The sequence below is a fragment of the Dermacentor albipictus genome, chromosome 5 (genome assembly GCF_038994185.2).
Source record: "Dermacentor albipictus isolate Rhodes 1998 colony chromosome 5, USDA_Dalb.pri_finalv2, whole genome shotgun sequence".
NCBI classification, from domain to species: Eukaryota; Metazoa; Arthropoda; class Arachnida; order Ixodida; family Ixodidae; genus Dermacentor; species Dermacentor albipictus.
The window spans coordinates 146,939,416-146,952,647 of NC_091825.1; the positions used below are offsets into that span (position 1 = coordinate 146,939,416).

A 13,232-nucleotide genomic window follows, 5' to 3' on the forward strand; every position below is an offset into this window, starting at 1 on the left:
AGATGACGTGCATATTCAGTTTCAAGATGTTCCAGTACGAGCGAACGCGTACTGGAACATCGGAGCCTGAAAGCACTTAAACGTAACTTTGCCGTTGTCGCTCATGCAGATATAAAAATAAAGAGATAATGAAGAAATCTAACTACGATAAAAGAACTGCAAGAATATATCTATTTGTATTTTTTTCGTAACTTGTAATTTTTGTCATCACTGGCACGTGCAATGTAGTAGCCGTCATCACGGTAAGGTGACTACATATCGTACTTTCATGGTTGTTTCGTTTTAAGTCGAAGCAATCATTGCCAACCACAGCAGGGTCTTGCGTGGGTCAGTGGCCAGCGGTTCTCGGTATTCTCTGGTCGGTTTCTTGCATTACATTCACGTGATCCGGGCTCCACTACCGGCTATTTTGGCATAGCTTGTGAACGGTGCAGTGCATGGACCCGAGCATTGCATGGGATTAAAGTCGTCCTCTGTAATGTGGACAAGCACATTGAATGAGACCATACGTTGCGTAAGGCGAAAATAAATGCAATTTTGCGCAGCTCATTTAGTTTTATAAGCATTACTTAACCATTTCATGAAAAATTCGCTGGACATAAATTCCAGGATGTACGTTGAATATATATAAAGAAAGAAGAGCGACCCTTTGCTGTTACATTGTGCAAATTGTTAAAATTTTGCAAAGTTCCCGGAAAATGTTTCAATGAATTCAATGGCACAGAAACATCGTCCAGGTGAAGCAGGCACACATTCCGTACACTAAAGACGCTTTCCTTTCTAGGCGCCTGAAGCACGTCAGCAGTAATGAACGTATTACGGGTGAGCAACTTTCGATTCAGAACGTTACAGCAAAAGGAGAACGTGACCAGCATCCGTTAAAAAAAAGAAAGAAAGGTGTCGCAAGGCGGTATACGCGCATTTTGAAAGTCAACTTTTCGGGGTGAGAAGCGGCGCCTCCATACCGCCTTCGTTCCATATTTCAACTGTCCGTGTCGACGCCCGAGCTGAGAAAGGAATCTCTCGTTTCATATCTGTTGCTACACCATACACTCGCTCGCTTCGCCTCTAGTTGCCTTCGATCGGGGCTGCACGAAGAAGAAACAAAACGGCAGCAAAGCTCCCCAACAGTGCAAGCTATTTCTTGCGCAGTGCATTCTTCTCGAAGAAAGCGGCTACCATTGGGCAGAACGTGAAGGGTGAGGAAAGAGGGAGGAAAGCTCCAAACGAGAAGGGGACAAGGAGGTTGGTTCAGTCCTGCAAGGGCGTCGCAACGGCTCCACCGTTAATGGCGTTTCGCTGACCAAGCCCGCGGGATCTCGTTTTAGAGCGCAGCTCTTTGGCGTCCGTTCCTGGGTTTCGCGTCGTCGTCGTCGTCGTCGTCGTCGTCGGCGATGTCGGCGTTGTCGTCGGCCTCGTAACCAGCTCGCCGACGAATCTGCTGCTCCGCCGCCGCGCATGCGCGCTGTCGGCTCTCCGGGCGAGGGAGGATGATGGAAGGGAGGAGGAGAGACTGTGGAGGAGGGCTGACTACACAGATGGCTCTTTGGCGTCCGTTCCTGGGTTTCGCGTCGTCGTCGGCCTCGTAACCAGCTCGCCGACGAATCTGCTCCGCCGCCGCGCATGCGCGCTGTCGGCTCTCCGGGCGAGGGAGGATGATGGAAGGGAGGAGGAGAGACTGTGGAGGAGGGCTGGCTACACAAATGGCTCTTTGGCGTCCGTTCCTGGGTTTCGCGTCGGCGTTGTCGTCGGCCTCGTAACCAGCTCCGCCCCCCTTTCATCCCCCCAGCGCTAGCAGCGACCGACTGATACCGCTTTCGTGAGTCCGCTACCGCACTCACGAAAGACGTCGTGCACTTCCTGCAACTCGCATTAACCGTCCATCGATCCACACCGATGTTAGTAGTGGGGGACTTTAATGTTGACATAAAGACAAACAGCAATTTCCTAACACTTATGCGGGAGAACATCCCGTTCCTCTCGCTCGTAACGCGTCCCACGGCTGTGACAACCTCGCGAGGCACTTGTATAGATCTCGTCTTTGAGAATCAAGCATTGGTGTACCAAGTCGAACATATACCAGTCTATTTCTCCGACCACAAAGCTTCCTTCATGACTGTCAAGAACTGTTAGTGCAGTCTTTGTTAAAGGAATACGTGTGAAAAATAAAAAAAAAATTCTGTGATAGCGCATACATGTGTTGCTCGATTTATTTGCCTCAATCTATCGAAAAGGTGAAACAGCTTATTTGCTGCGCTCAAATTTCGTATTAGGAAGTAACGTAATCGTCGGTAATTTTTTTCTTCTTCAATACTAACGGTGACGCGCGGAAGCAACGGGAACGGGTGAAAAATGGTCTCCTCGAAATATCTTTCCTTTGTGTTCCTTTGTTTTCATCTCTTCTTCTTGGGAAAAAACTCCCACGCGTACTGAACATACGGAACACCAATGCGAATAGCTGGGGCTACAACTGTGCCCTTACCTCCCATTCCTTCTCCAACCCCTTACATAAAACGAACAAATAAAAAGAGCACTCAGTTATTTTCGTGTGTGCTCTCTATTAGCGGTAACGCCACCTGTGCCAAATCCTGGTCACATTATCCGTACGCGCGAGCTCGAATTACCTACATAGCGCACATCGGGCTTCTGAAAGTGTTGCTAGCGGTAACGTTGGATGCGTGGTACTATTAGGGCTAATTCTCATACATCGAACGTCCTAGCCAAAGTGTTACTAAAAAAAAAAACAGAATAAATTCGCCACCATGACGCAATGCTTTGCATAGCAAAATAATCTTACTGGTACCTTTCTCGCTCATGGTAGATTCTACTTATTACGAGAAATTCAGGCTCCCCAGCGTAGGTTTTAGCATTTCCTTTAAACTAAGTAGAAGTACAATGACAAGCACAACAATTACCATTGCCGCACATTTCGCAGACACTTTGCTTGAAATGCATTAAGTTGTGAGCTCTATAGGGCAGTGAAACACGTAATTTGCATAGCCCAGGAAGCAACGCACCATAGAATAAGAAGGAATGAGGCACCGTCTGAGAAACCAGGCCCCATCTTCTATTAATTATTAAAATTAACTGCGTTTTAGCAGACGTTGGTGCATATATGTGATGCGGACGTCACTTAACCTCTGACGTGATAATTATGCTCATAGGGGTCATGACAGAAACAACGATTAGAAATAGGCCTACGGAAATTGCATATATGTTAGCGTGAACAAAATGCAAATTTTCACACATTTTAAACGTGTGGAAATTGAATGCCTTATTCGAAGCACAACAGATGCGCACTCGGACGCAAGAGCAACAAAAACACAAAAACACAAGCAAATACGTCAGCAAGAATGTATTTTACTTCAAAAGAGCCAGAACAACAATACGAGCCAGAAGAAGGAGAAATGAAAGAAGTAGTTTCTATGTTAGAGGACATATTGTTGTCTTAATTCTTTTAGAGAAATAGCTGTAAATGTAGCGTACGATTACACAACGTAACTGTCTATACCAGCCGATATGGTGGTTCTCCATAATCACTTTGCAGAACTAGTCATACCTCACAGCCGGTATACGTTTAGCTACGCCTCACGCGTCAGAGCTAACTAATAAGCAACTTATCAGAGCATATCTTAAAGGAGTGCGTCCTTTAGTTTAATCACATAATTTACGACGCATGCGCAGAGTGGCAGCTAGGCTTCGCTTAATCCAAGAGGTTATCTCACGTAGCCGTTGATGCGAATCTCGCAACCTCGATGAGCCACCGAAAACCAATAGGTCCTGTGTGGGGTTTTGCCAGAAACTTGCTATGGTCACCACGAAATCATCGATTGTTTCATTGTACTTAATGAATATCCATATAGCAAACCAAAGCACGAGGGAACAATGCCGATAATAAGCTGTCCACTGCCTAACACGCACGGTTGCTAAACGTTTGTTCAAATATGGGCAAAATTCCTTCTTTTTTTGCTTAGGTTCACAATTATTGTGCAGTTGGGTGGTGCCTAATTTTCATTCTCTCTTTCTTTAGGCAGCCTCGTGTCGCTCCCATTTCCAACTTCATGTTTTCTGACCGCTTGGCTTTTTATCTCCCTCATTTTTTTTCCTCTTTTCCCTTCGCCACCATGTGCACCCCCTTTCACTCAACTTTTCCACGTTAGTCAACTCCAAGCCTAAAAGCTAGACAAATTGAATTTCCATTACGCGTTCCGACAAAATTTCCTGGTCGGGCACGACAGAAAGATGAAAAAAAAACGAAATTACGAACACACAACGGTTTGAAGGAGAGAAGAATTGTCAGCTCCTATCCTTACAATCCTCTCTCGTTCCCCTCCCCCTTTTTTTCTTTATTAACCTTTGCGCCTCGTTCTTCAGTTGGGAGCGCTTACGAAACACCGCCAGTAGAGCGAAGCGCCACGCGAGAGACATCGGACGACGTGGCGCGAGGAACAAGCCGATTCTCCGCATTATTGCACGGGCGGACGAAATTCGCGGAAAACGTCGCGTTCTCTTCTCTCGCAGTGGCGGGAAAAGTCTCCTCTTCCCCGAGGAGCGAGCAAGAGCCTCGCGCGCGGCACCGCGTTGCGTGGCGTTAAGAACGCGCGCACCCTGCACTCTGGAGCATCAGTAGAGAAAGAGTGAGAGAGAGAAAAGAGCGCAGCAGAGCGGCAGGAATGCCTTTTTTTTTCTCTCTTAGACGCAACATGTTTTTTTTTTTTTGCGTTCCGCTGAGAACGGTAGAGCTAAAACGTCCGCGCTCATTGTTAGTGCCTACGCAGCTGAATTCTCTTACATAAGCTATGCAATCGCCCAACACACAGCAGTGCATGGCTCCTAGCACTTGCACTAAGCGGGAACTTCACTTTGTTCCGCGAACGCGCGTTTTTGGGGGGAGCGAACGTTGGTCTCCGCTTTCACATTTTTTCGCTCTTCTGGGACCAACTTCGCCTCCGGGAAGCGGGTGTTTGGGCACCTCCAAACGCTGACTGGTGTCAGTGATGGCTTGCCGTGCATATTTTCTCTCCTTCCTTCTCTATTCCTCTTTCTTTCCACCTCTCCTTCAAAAAAGTGACCATATAGCACTCTCCACAAGCGTCAGTTGCAAGCCTGATAACTTTTCTCTGTGTGAACGTGTGATGTTCACATAGGTTCGTGTTGCAGGGAAGAAGAATGGGCAAGCCATCATCGCTAGCAACGAGACTGGAGTTCCTTCTTGCTCGGTTTTTGGCTGCCTGACACTCACCCTTTCCAATCAGCCTGTGTGCGAATACACCGCATAACAATATGATTATAATATGCACTATATTACACTACGCATAGAATTTGCTAGAGCACAAATAAATAAAGAGTGTGAAAGTTAGGTAGAGAAGCCAATGCAATTCGGAAGTCAAGGCCCCACAGAGGTGACTCTTTTGTGGCAGTACAGGGTCAAGTTGTTCAACACAAAGTCGTGGGGTTCGATTCCAGGGTGCTGCGGCCGCGTTCCGGTTGGGGTAGAATGCAGAAATGTTCATTTAGGTGTCCTTTAAGCACTAAAAGCGCTGAGTCATGCACAGGTGCGAGCGGTGTGTGAAACTACGCACCTTTCCCGCTGCGGCTCCCAGCAGCTCCGTCCTGGATGATCGCCCCTCGTCGGCAGCAGAGGCGGCCGGTGTAGCAGGCGTCGGACCGCTCATCTGCGGATCTCATGGGGCGACAGAGGCCGATGTGCTCAGGGAGTTCCGGAGCATTGCGCAGGAGGCCTTTCCGCAGACCTGCACATGGAGATGAGATAATCCCATTCACTTACGTAGGCGTCACGGAAGCTTCTGCAGAGCCCCGAGCAGTCAGTTATCTTCGTCTACGCATTAGTGCTGGTAACCGGCAGCGACAGTGTATATCGTCGGCGCGTTCATCCGATTATTCGTAGATACGTACGCACACACACGCACGCACACAAAGACGCGGCCGTTTGCTGGTGTTTCACCAACACGACACCTTAGCGTGTGTTTGAACACGCGACACTTTTTGAAGTGCGATACATATCGTGTGAGCCAGCAAGTACCACCGTACGCAGGCACTGCATTGAAAACTGAAAAGCGGGCTGTATGCCACTCGGTCCCATTGTCTACCATAAACAAAGATATTTCGCCGCTATATGTTTCACAGCTACGTACTTTTGCATTTCGGTGCAAAGCAGCATCCATATACCCATACTGTGGGGAAGCTTAAGAAACTTATTATTAAGATTTTTGATTATTTCTTCGAGCCAGGAAGCAGAGTTCTTCTATTGAGGGAAGCGAAAATGTAAATTCAATTTCAGGCCATGGCAGTTACGTTTCATTGGTGACTGAATGCCAAAGGTGTTTTGTAATGAGATTTCTTGAGCGCTATAAGGAAAAGCCCTTGCACAATATTTTTTCAACGCAATGGCGTCTATCGTAGCCATCCAGAGCCTGCCGTGTGTCGTTGTATTCCTTAAAACATGCACTCGAAATGCTTCACGCGCTAATGAGCTCTTTTGTGCCTCATGGATTTCTTATGCATTATTTATTTTTACATTATGCAACCCCTTATAATGGTTACTTCAGAATCGCGCACACAGCACACATAAACAGTGCCAAAGCAAATAAACATGCAAGGAAACTTCATAGTTCAAGGTACAAATAATGGAGCATATTTTGTGACATTATGAAATTCTTGTGCGGGTAGTCACCAGACCTCGTTACGCATTAAATTCCATAGTTCTATGGTCCGGGGAGAAATGCCCGTACTGAATTAAGCATGAGCGGAAAGCAAAGACATATAAGATTTGTAGGTGATTGTTTCTGGTGAACTACAATTTAGCAAGTCTTAAGTAGCTGTTCGGAAGGCCTATCGCGATACCTTGACGAGAGAGTTCAGAAGGTTCATGGTCTGAATGTTGCGGCATTTAGAAAGACGATAGATGGCGAAAAGTATTTATCACAGCGCCAGTATAAAAAAAAATAGACAATCTTCTTTTTCGTCCTTTTTAACAATTTCATTTTGTTTGCCAAAAACGTTGTGCGGATTCCAAACAGTGACAACATACTCAAAGAGTGGTCCTACTAAGATTTTGTATTGTTAGTAATTTTGTTTCCTTAAGAGCTACTATGAGCTATCAGATATCGGAGCTTCTTCAGGGTTTTATGACATTCAGGATTCAGGCGTTGCAAGCACTGATCCTCGACATATGGACATGTCGACTGTGTGACATACTAAGAGTTGTAGCGTGATGTAAAGCGTTCTGTGCCCACCTTTTTCCACCTTTCTCGATTTTTCTTTTACATCTCTTCTCTTATTCTATGACCTTTCATTACATTTACCCCTTTCCCCAGGTGCAGGCCAGCCAGCCCATATTTACACACTGGCTGCACACTACACCCTGCATTTCACACTATTTACACACTGAACATACCTGTCACCTGTCTTTCCCTCTATTTTTACCCCCTCCTCCTCCTTCTGACCATGACCATCAGATTTAGTTACAAACTCAAATACGTGTTCCTGTGCACGCTGTATGGATGGGGTTGTTTATGCAAGTGTCATTTATATTCTCATATAGATAATCTAGAGCACAAAATTAGGCGTATGGCCGAGGCAGAGACTTTCTGTCCGTTGTTGTGTAGCCAGCAAGGCAGTTTTGGGCGTACATTTATCGATTCCTGTGTTTATTCATCAGGTCTCATGCGGGTTCCTTAGCGTGGCTTTTCACTCTGTACTACATAATCAAGAATGCATTCTTGCTCCGTATAACATTTCATCTGTCAGGGCAAATCTCGCCCTGCGCAGTATAAAACGTATGAGGTCAATATTAGGCTTAAGCTTTAGCCGCCGGCTCGGTTGTGACAAAGTGTCTTGCTTTCTGTGGGCGCTGGCGAACTTCTGCCCCCTGCTGCAACCGTAAAAGTCGGCCCAATATGTGCTTCCCCTAAACAATGACAGGGCAAAGTTGGGTAGTCTGTATCCTTCCCGCAAAAACAAAAAAAAACAAAAAGCAAAGAACGAGAACAGGAATTCATAATACGACAAGGCGAAGGAAATCCGCCAGCCCAAGAACACACAGTATCTTGAAAGCGTACATAGCAAGGAAAAGTTGTAAAATTCTAATACCCGAAGCCATAAAATTCCGTCAAGCGAGCGTAGCGTCGGTTGGACGAGCCAGGGGTAAACTTTAAGACATTGTCGGCGAAATGAATCTGTAGTCCGAACGACTAAAAGAGGAAAACAGAACGTGTGGAACGTAAGGCGGAAGTGTTAAAAACAAGACTACATCAAACAGGAAAGAAAGTGCGGGAAAAACCGTCGCTAAAGTCGGATGTTGGCACCTCATTATTTTTCGCGCAGAGCAAACATGACCTCCGCCCGCTGGCAAGATCTACGCACTTCCTTGGCCTTTATGCATGTTTCTGGAATTGTTTGTTGGTGTGTGCGTTCTGTGAATATATGTATGCATGTGTGTGTGCACTGACACGTTTGCGAGAGGGTAGGTGCGGGAGGTCGTGCGTGCTTGCTTTCTTGCATTCTTAACCGGCGTAAACTAAACAAAAGGGAATACCGCACCCCTATTTGCGAGAGAAACGATTATTCTTTCGTTACGCTCCTCACTGAGCATGCTTCTTGCTGCGTGCACGAGGGAGACCCATGTTTCCGATTGCAGGCCTGTGACAAATGAGTGCGTCGATAGTAAAGCCTAGTCAAACCCGTAAAAGCCTGTATTGTGAGGCCCGTGCTACACAATCAGCTTTCGAGAGACGAGAAACTTCAATCAATCAATCAATCAATCAATCAATCAATCAATCAATCAATCAATCAATCAATCAATCAATCTCTATCAATCAATCAAATAATCAATCAAATAATCAATCAGTCAATCAATCAAGCAAGCAAGCAAGCAATTTCTTTATCTCAGTTTTTTTCGTGTAGCAAAAATAAGGCCGACACTATCCTTGATGATTATCTACGTCATGCGAAGCATTTCTGCAAAGTATAGACGAGAAAATGTGTGCAAACAGCGGTGACAATTGTATGACGGCGACAGTGTGACGACAACTGCATAAAGACCATGCGATGACGACACTAGAGCGACAACACTAGCCGACAATGCAATTGCTACGACAAAATTACGAAGATTGAACGATCCCGACGGCATCGCGGCGAGTTAGCGATGACGACACGATATCGCCAGTGGCACGACGACGACGGATGAAAGAAGGCGTGATGACGACGACTTGACAACGCAACGGCAACAACAGAGAAAAAAGGGCGGGAAGATGACGGTGACATCAGAATGAAAGAATGAAGGCAATGGGTCATGAATGCGATGAAGTGAAGACGACGTAACGATGACAGCGCGACAGCTACGATGTTGTTGTGGCGGCTCACGTTAGTGTTCACGCGCAGCAGGCCGCCTAAGTTTGAACTATATCCAGTGTGTGTTAGCACCATGTCCAGTGCCGGCCAATCGGGCCGCCTCAATTCGCACTGTATTTGGCGTTTATTTGCATTCTGTCCTGCAGCCTTGCGAGCTGCACTGTCTTTGTCCGCATACCTCAGCGACAAAACTGGCGCGTCCTTGTGCGTGGACTTGCACTGATCTTGGCTGCAGCTAGACAAAGAAATAATTCGCACTTAAGAAACTGCGACAGAATCCATTTTTAAACAATATTTTTGAGCGCGAAACAAACAGGGACAAAGAAAAGGGGCAATAGAAGGACGAGCGCGTCCTTGTGCTGCTTTTTTTCTTGGTCCCTTTTTGTTTTGCGCTCAAAAAGTTTGTTTAAAAATGAATCTGTTCCAACAACGCCGATTCGCAGTTATGCTACAACTCGGGATGTTGCCTACTCGGGATGCTCCCGAGTAGGCAACAGTGATTTCGATGTCACCCCGCTTTCATCACGCCAGCCTTGTCAATGGAAATTTCGGGCCAGGTAGAATGATGCCATGGGCCGGAGTAATATGCCTTGGGCTATCTAGGTGGTGTTGGCTAACTGTATCGTGTCTTTCTCTCTTTTCTTACCCGCCGTGGTTGCTCAGTGGCTATGGTGTTAGGCTGCTGAGCACGAGGTCGCGGGATCGAATCCCGGCCACGGCGGCCGCATTTCGATGGGGGCGAAATGCGAAAACACCCGTGTACTTAGATTTAGGTGCACGTTAAAGAACCCCAGGTGGTCAAAATTTCCGGAGTCCCCCACTACGGCGTGCCTCATAATCAGAAAGTGGTTTTGGCACGTAAAACCCCATATATTATTATTATTATTATCTCTCTTTTCTTTTTTTTTCACGCTTGCGCATGGGGTTGCGCCGGAGGAGCTTTCGGCGTACAGGCGACCGACGGACGGACGAATCGGCTATCTATATATATACAGCTTCGCTGTAAATGTAAAGAAAAGTTCAGGAAGATAATCTTTCCTAATGGGCGTCTCATAAGGCGTGGTCTCGTTCCCGCGGTCCAAAACAGCACTTTGTTGGGAGGCTACCGAACGCCGCTGCTGTATCGCTGTCTCTTGTTACCAGTGCACTGACGCTTGTCTTCGCGAGGATATCGGATCATCAGCTTCCGCTGTTTTATTCTATCAGACTGCGTTCTTCGGAGACACTCTCCTCGGGGATAGGAGTCAGAATTGGGCTCGGAATAGCGAGCGCCGGTCCTTATTGAAGAAGGGTAACCGCCGGTTGAGATGCGAAAGAAAAGAAGATTAAAAATAAACCATATTAACAGCCACCAAGATGGACACCAGGAGAAGATCTCCCTTCCCCCACCCCCCACCCCTCCCGTGGCGGCAATATGTGCGGATGCCCCCGCGGGTTGATTCTGCACAAATAAGACCTGACGAAGGCACCAAAGCGTCGTGTGACGGCTCCACCGAACCCAACCACGCATCGCTGTATTTGTCGAAGAATGCCGGAAACCGCCTTTGCAGCCGCTATGCCCCACAGGGACCGTAGTTTTCAAAACTGTATCTGATAGTCTGTCATCAAGTCGCGAGGAGGTCAGAGGGAGAGCATGGCAGTCTACTTTTTCGTAAAGTATGGGTCGCGCTAGAGGCAAAAAAAAGAAATACAGACCGACAAAGGTTTCTAAGCAAAGAAGTTGTGCTCTGCTGCGCTAACGAAGCGCGAATACAAACATATTACGAGAAAATGCCACTTCAATGTCCAAAATGCCCAATGCTTTTTTTTTTCAGCGCTTCTAAAGGGGTGCATAAAATGAAAAGTGTGAACAAATAGGAAGAAAAGTCATGCTTCTCTGGTTGACTCTTGCGTTGTTTGCTTTCTACGGCAAAGCGCCGCTGGCAGTCAGAGTATCTTTGGTTACTAAGACGCAGCAGTGAACGCGGGATCCTTATCAGTCAGAGCTGCTCTGACTCAATTTCGCGTCAAGGCACAACTTTTTCTATCTATCTATCTATCTATCTATCTATCTATCTATCTATCTATCTATCTATCTATCTATCTATCTATCTATCTATCTATCTATCTATCTATCTATCTATCTATTGTGGGGTTTCCGGCTCTCGCGGTGGTTGTGTGGAGCCATTGCGTTGTGTTACCGGGGGCTCCGTGTCCCTCTCCTCCTTGCCTGGACGGGGTGGCAGCGGGTCATAAAACACTGTCGCTCTGCTGTCACCCCGCCCACGCGAAGGTCAACAGGCTTTGCCTATTGGCCGACATTTTGGCGGGATTCGGGCCCCGCTTGCGTGCACTCCGGGTAAGCGCGCGCAAGACGGGGGCCCGGGGAGACCACATCGGGGCGTCGGAAGGTGCGTACGTGTTCCTTCTCTGCCGGCGGCGGCCCCCTTTGTCCGCCGCCGGCCGATGGTTACTCCGGCTCGTCGGGGTCCCGGCCTCGGCGGGCGTGCGCGCACTCTTCCGTCGTCTCGATGTCCTGAGGCGGCGTCTGCCGATCCTGCCCCCGTCTGTTCGTCTGTCGTTTCTCTCTATTTCCCTTTTCTCTGCTGTGGGGCGCACGATGGCAGGCGCTGACCGAAGGATAGGCAACTTCTTACTGCTGGGGGGTTCTTTGTTCTTTGTTCTCTCTCTGTCGCGGTGCGCCATTCTAGCGGCCACCGGCGACCATTCGGCCATGCTTTGTCTAATTAGATTTATATTCGGACGTGATGCTAAAACATGTGTTTGTATTGACTCCCAGTGTAATAAATGTACTTTGTCTTCTCGAGAGCTTTGCCTAGGGTCTCCCTTGCTGCGCGCGCGCCGTCTCGCCTTCCCCTAAGCTGTGGGGCCGGCGGGGCGCGTACGCGCGCAGCTGCGCGTCGGCACACGGAGCGGGCCGGAGCAGGCGCGGGCGCGCGGTGCCCTGCACGCATGGTGTCGCGGACTGCTCGAACCCGCGGTGGTGGTCGTCCGGCGCGCCGTGAGCGTCTTTGTGGTGTTCACCCGCGACGCTCACGGCGCGCCGGACGACCACCACCGCGGGTTCGAGCACTCCGAGCCGCCGCGCGCGCAGGGCACCGCGCGTCCGCGCCTACTCCGGCCCGATCCGCGTGCCGACGCGCAGCTGCGCGCGTACGCGCCCCGCCGGCCCCACAGCTTAGGGGAAGGCGAGACCGCGCGCGCGCAGCAAGGGAGACGCTCCCCCGCTACCCCGCGGCGATGACGGGGAGGACAGCCCGGGTGGAAAGCCAGCCGGGGGAACGAAACCCGCCACCCCCACCAAAGGGTGTCGGAATCGTCTCTTTCTATTTTTTTAAACGGCCCGAAGAGCGCCGAAGGGACCGAAGGGACCACGGAGTGACCCGTTTGTAAATAATTGTAAATAGTTCTTCGACGGCCTCAGGGAGGCGGAGCGCCGGAACGTGGCTGGTATTGCACGGGCGCGGGCGCCGTAGCGTTGCTGGTATTGCAACGGGCGCGCGGGGCCGGATACAGCGTGTGTCGCTGTTGCCCCGGGTGGGTTCACTCTGCGGGGTCACAACGAGCTCGGCCGATGAAGATCGCGTGCCACCCGCTGAAACTACAATGTAAAAGCTGTGTTCAAGGTGGTAACCCCCGGAGCCGGAGAAACGCGAATTAGCGCCACTCCGGCAAGTATCGCACGGTCACCAGAGCGCCAAGGTTTTCGTTAAAATCGATTCGCGCTGTGACTTGACCCGGCGTGGAGCGACTCTTCGTCTATCGCCGAACCTTCCACGTCTGTTCATCAAATAGACATCGCGTATTCGAAGTAAATTTTGATTGGTGTCGCGGATGGACAGTGTGCGTCCGTGGAAGGA

At 48.8% G+C, this 13,232-nt stretch overlaps 1 protein-coding gene across 1 annotated transcript in view; it reads right to left on the reverse strand.

Moving 5' to 3' along the window:
- The window catches only part of LOC135906249 (suppressor of lurcher protein 1-like), a 495,728-nt gene that overhangs the window by 416,024 nt on the left and 66,472 nt on the right, over nucleotides 1-13,232 (reverse strand). Inside the window, exon 2 of the mRNA XM_065437549.2 lies at nucleotides 5,583-5,753. The gene's annotated coding sequence lies outside the window, so the exon portion shown is untranslated. The remainder of the gene's footprint in view (nucleotides 1-5,582; nucleotides 5,754-13,232) is intronic.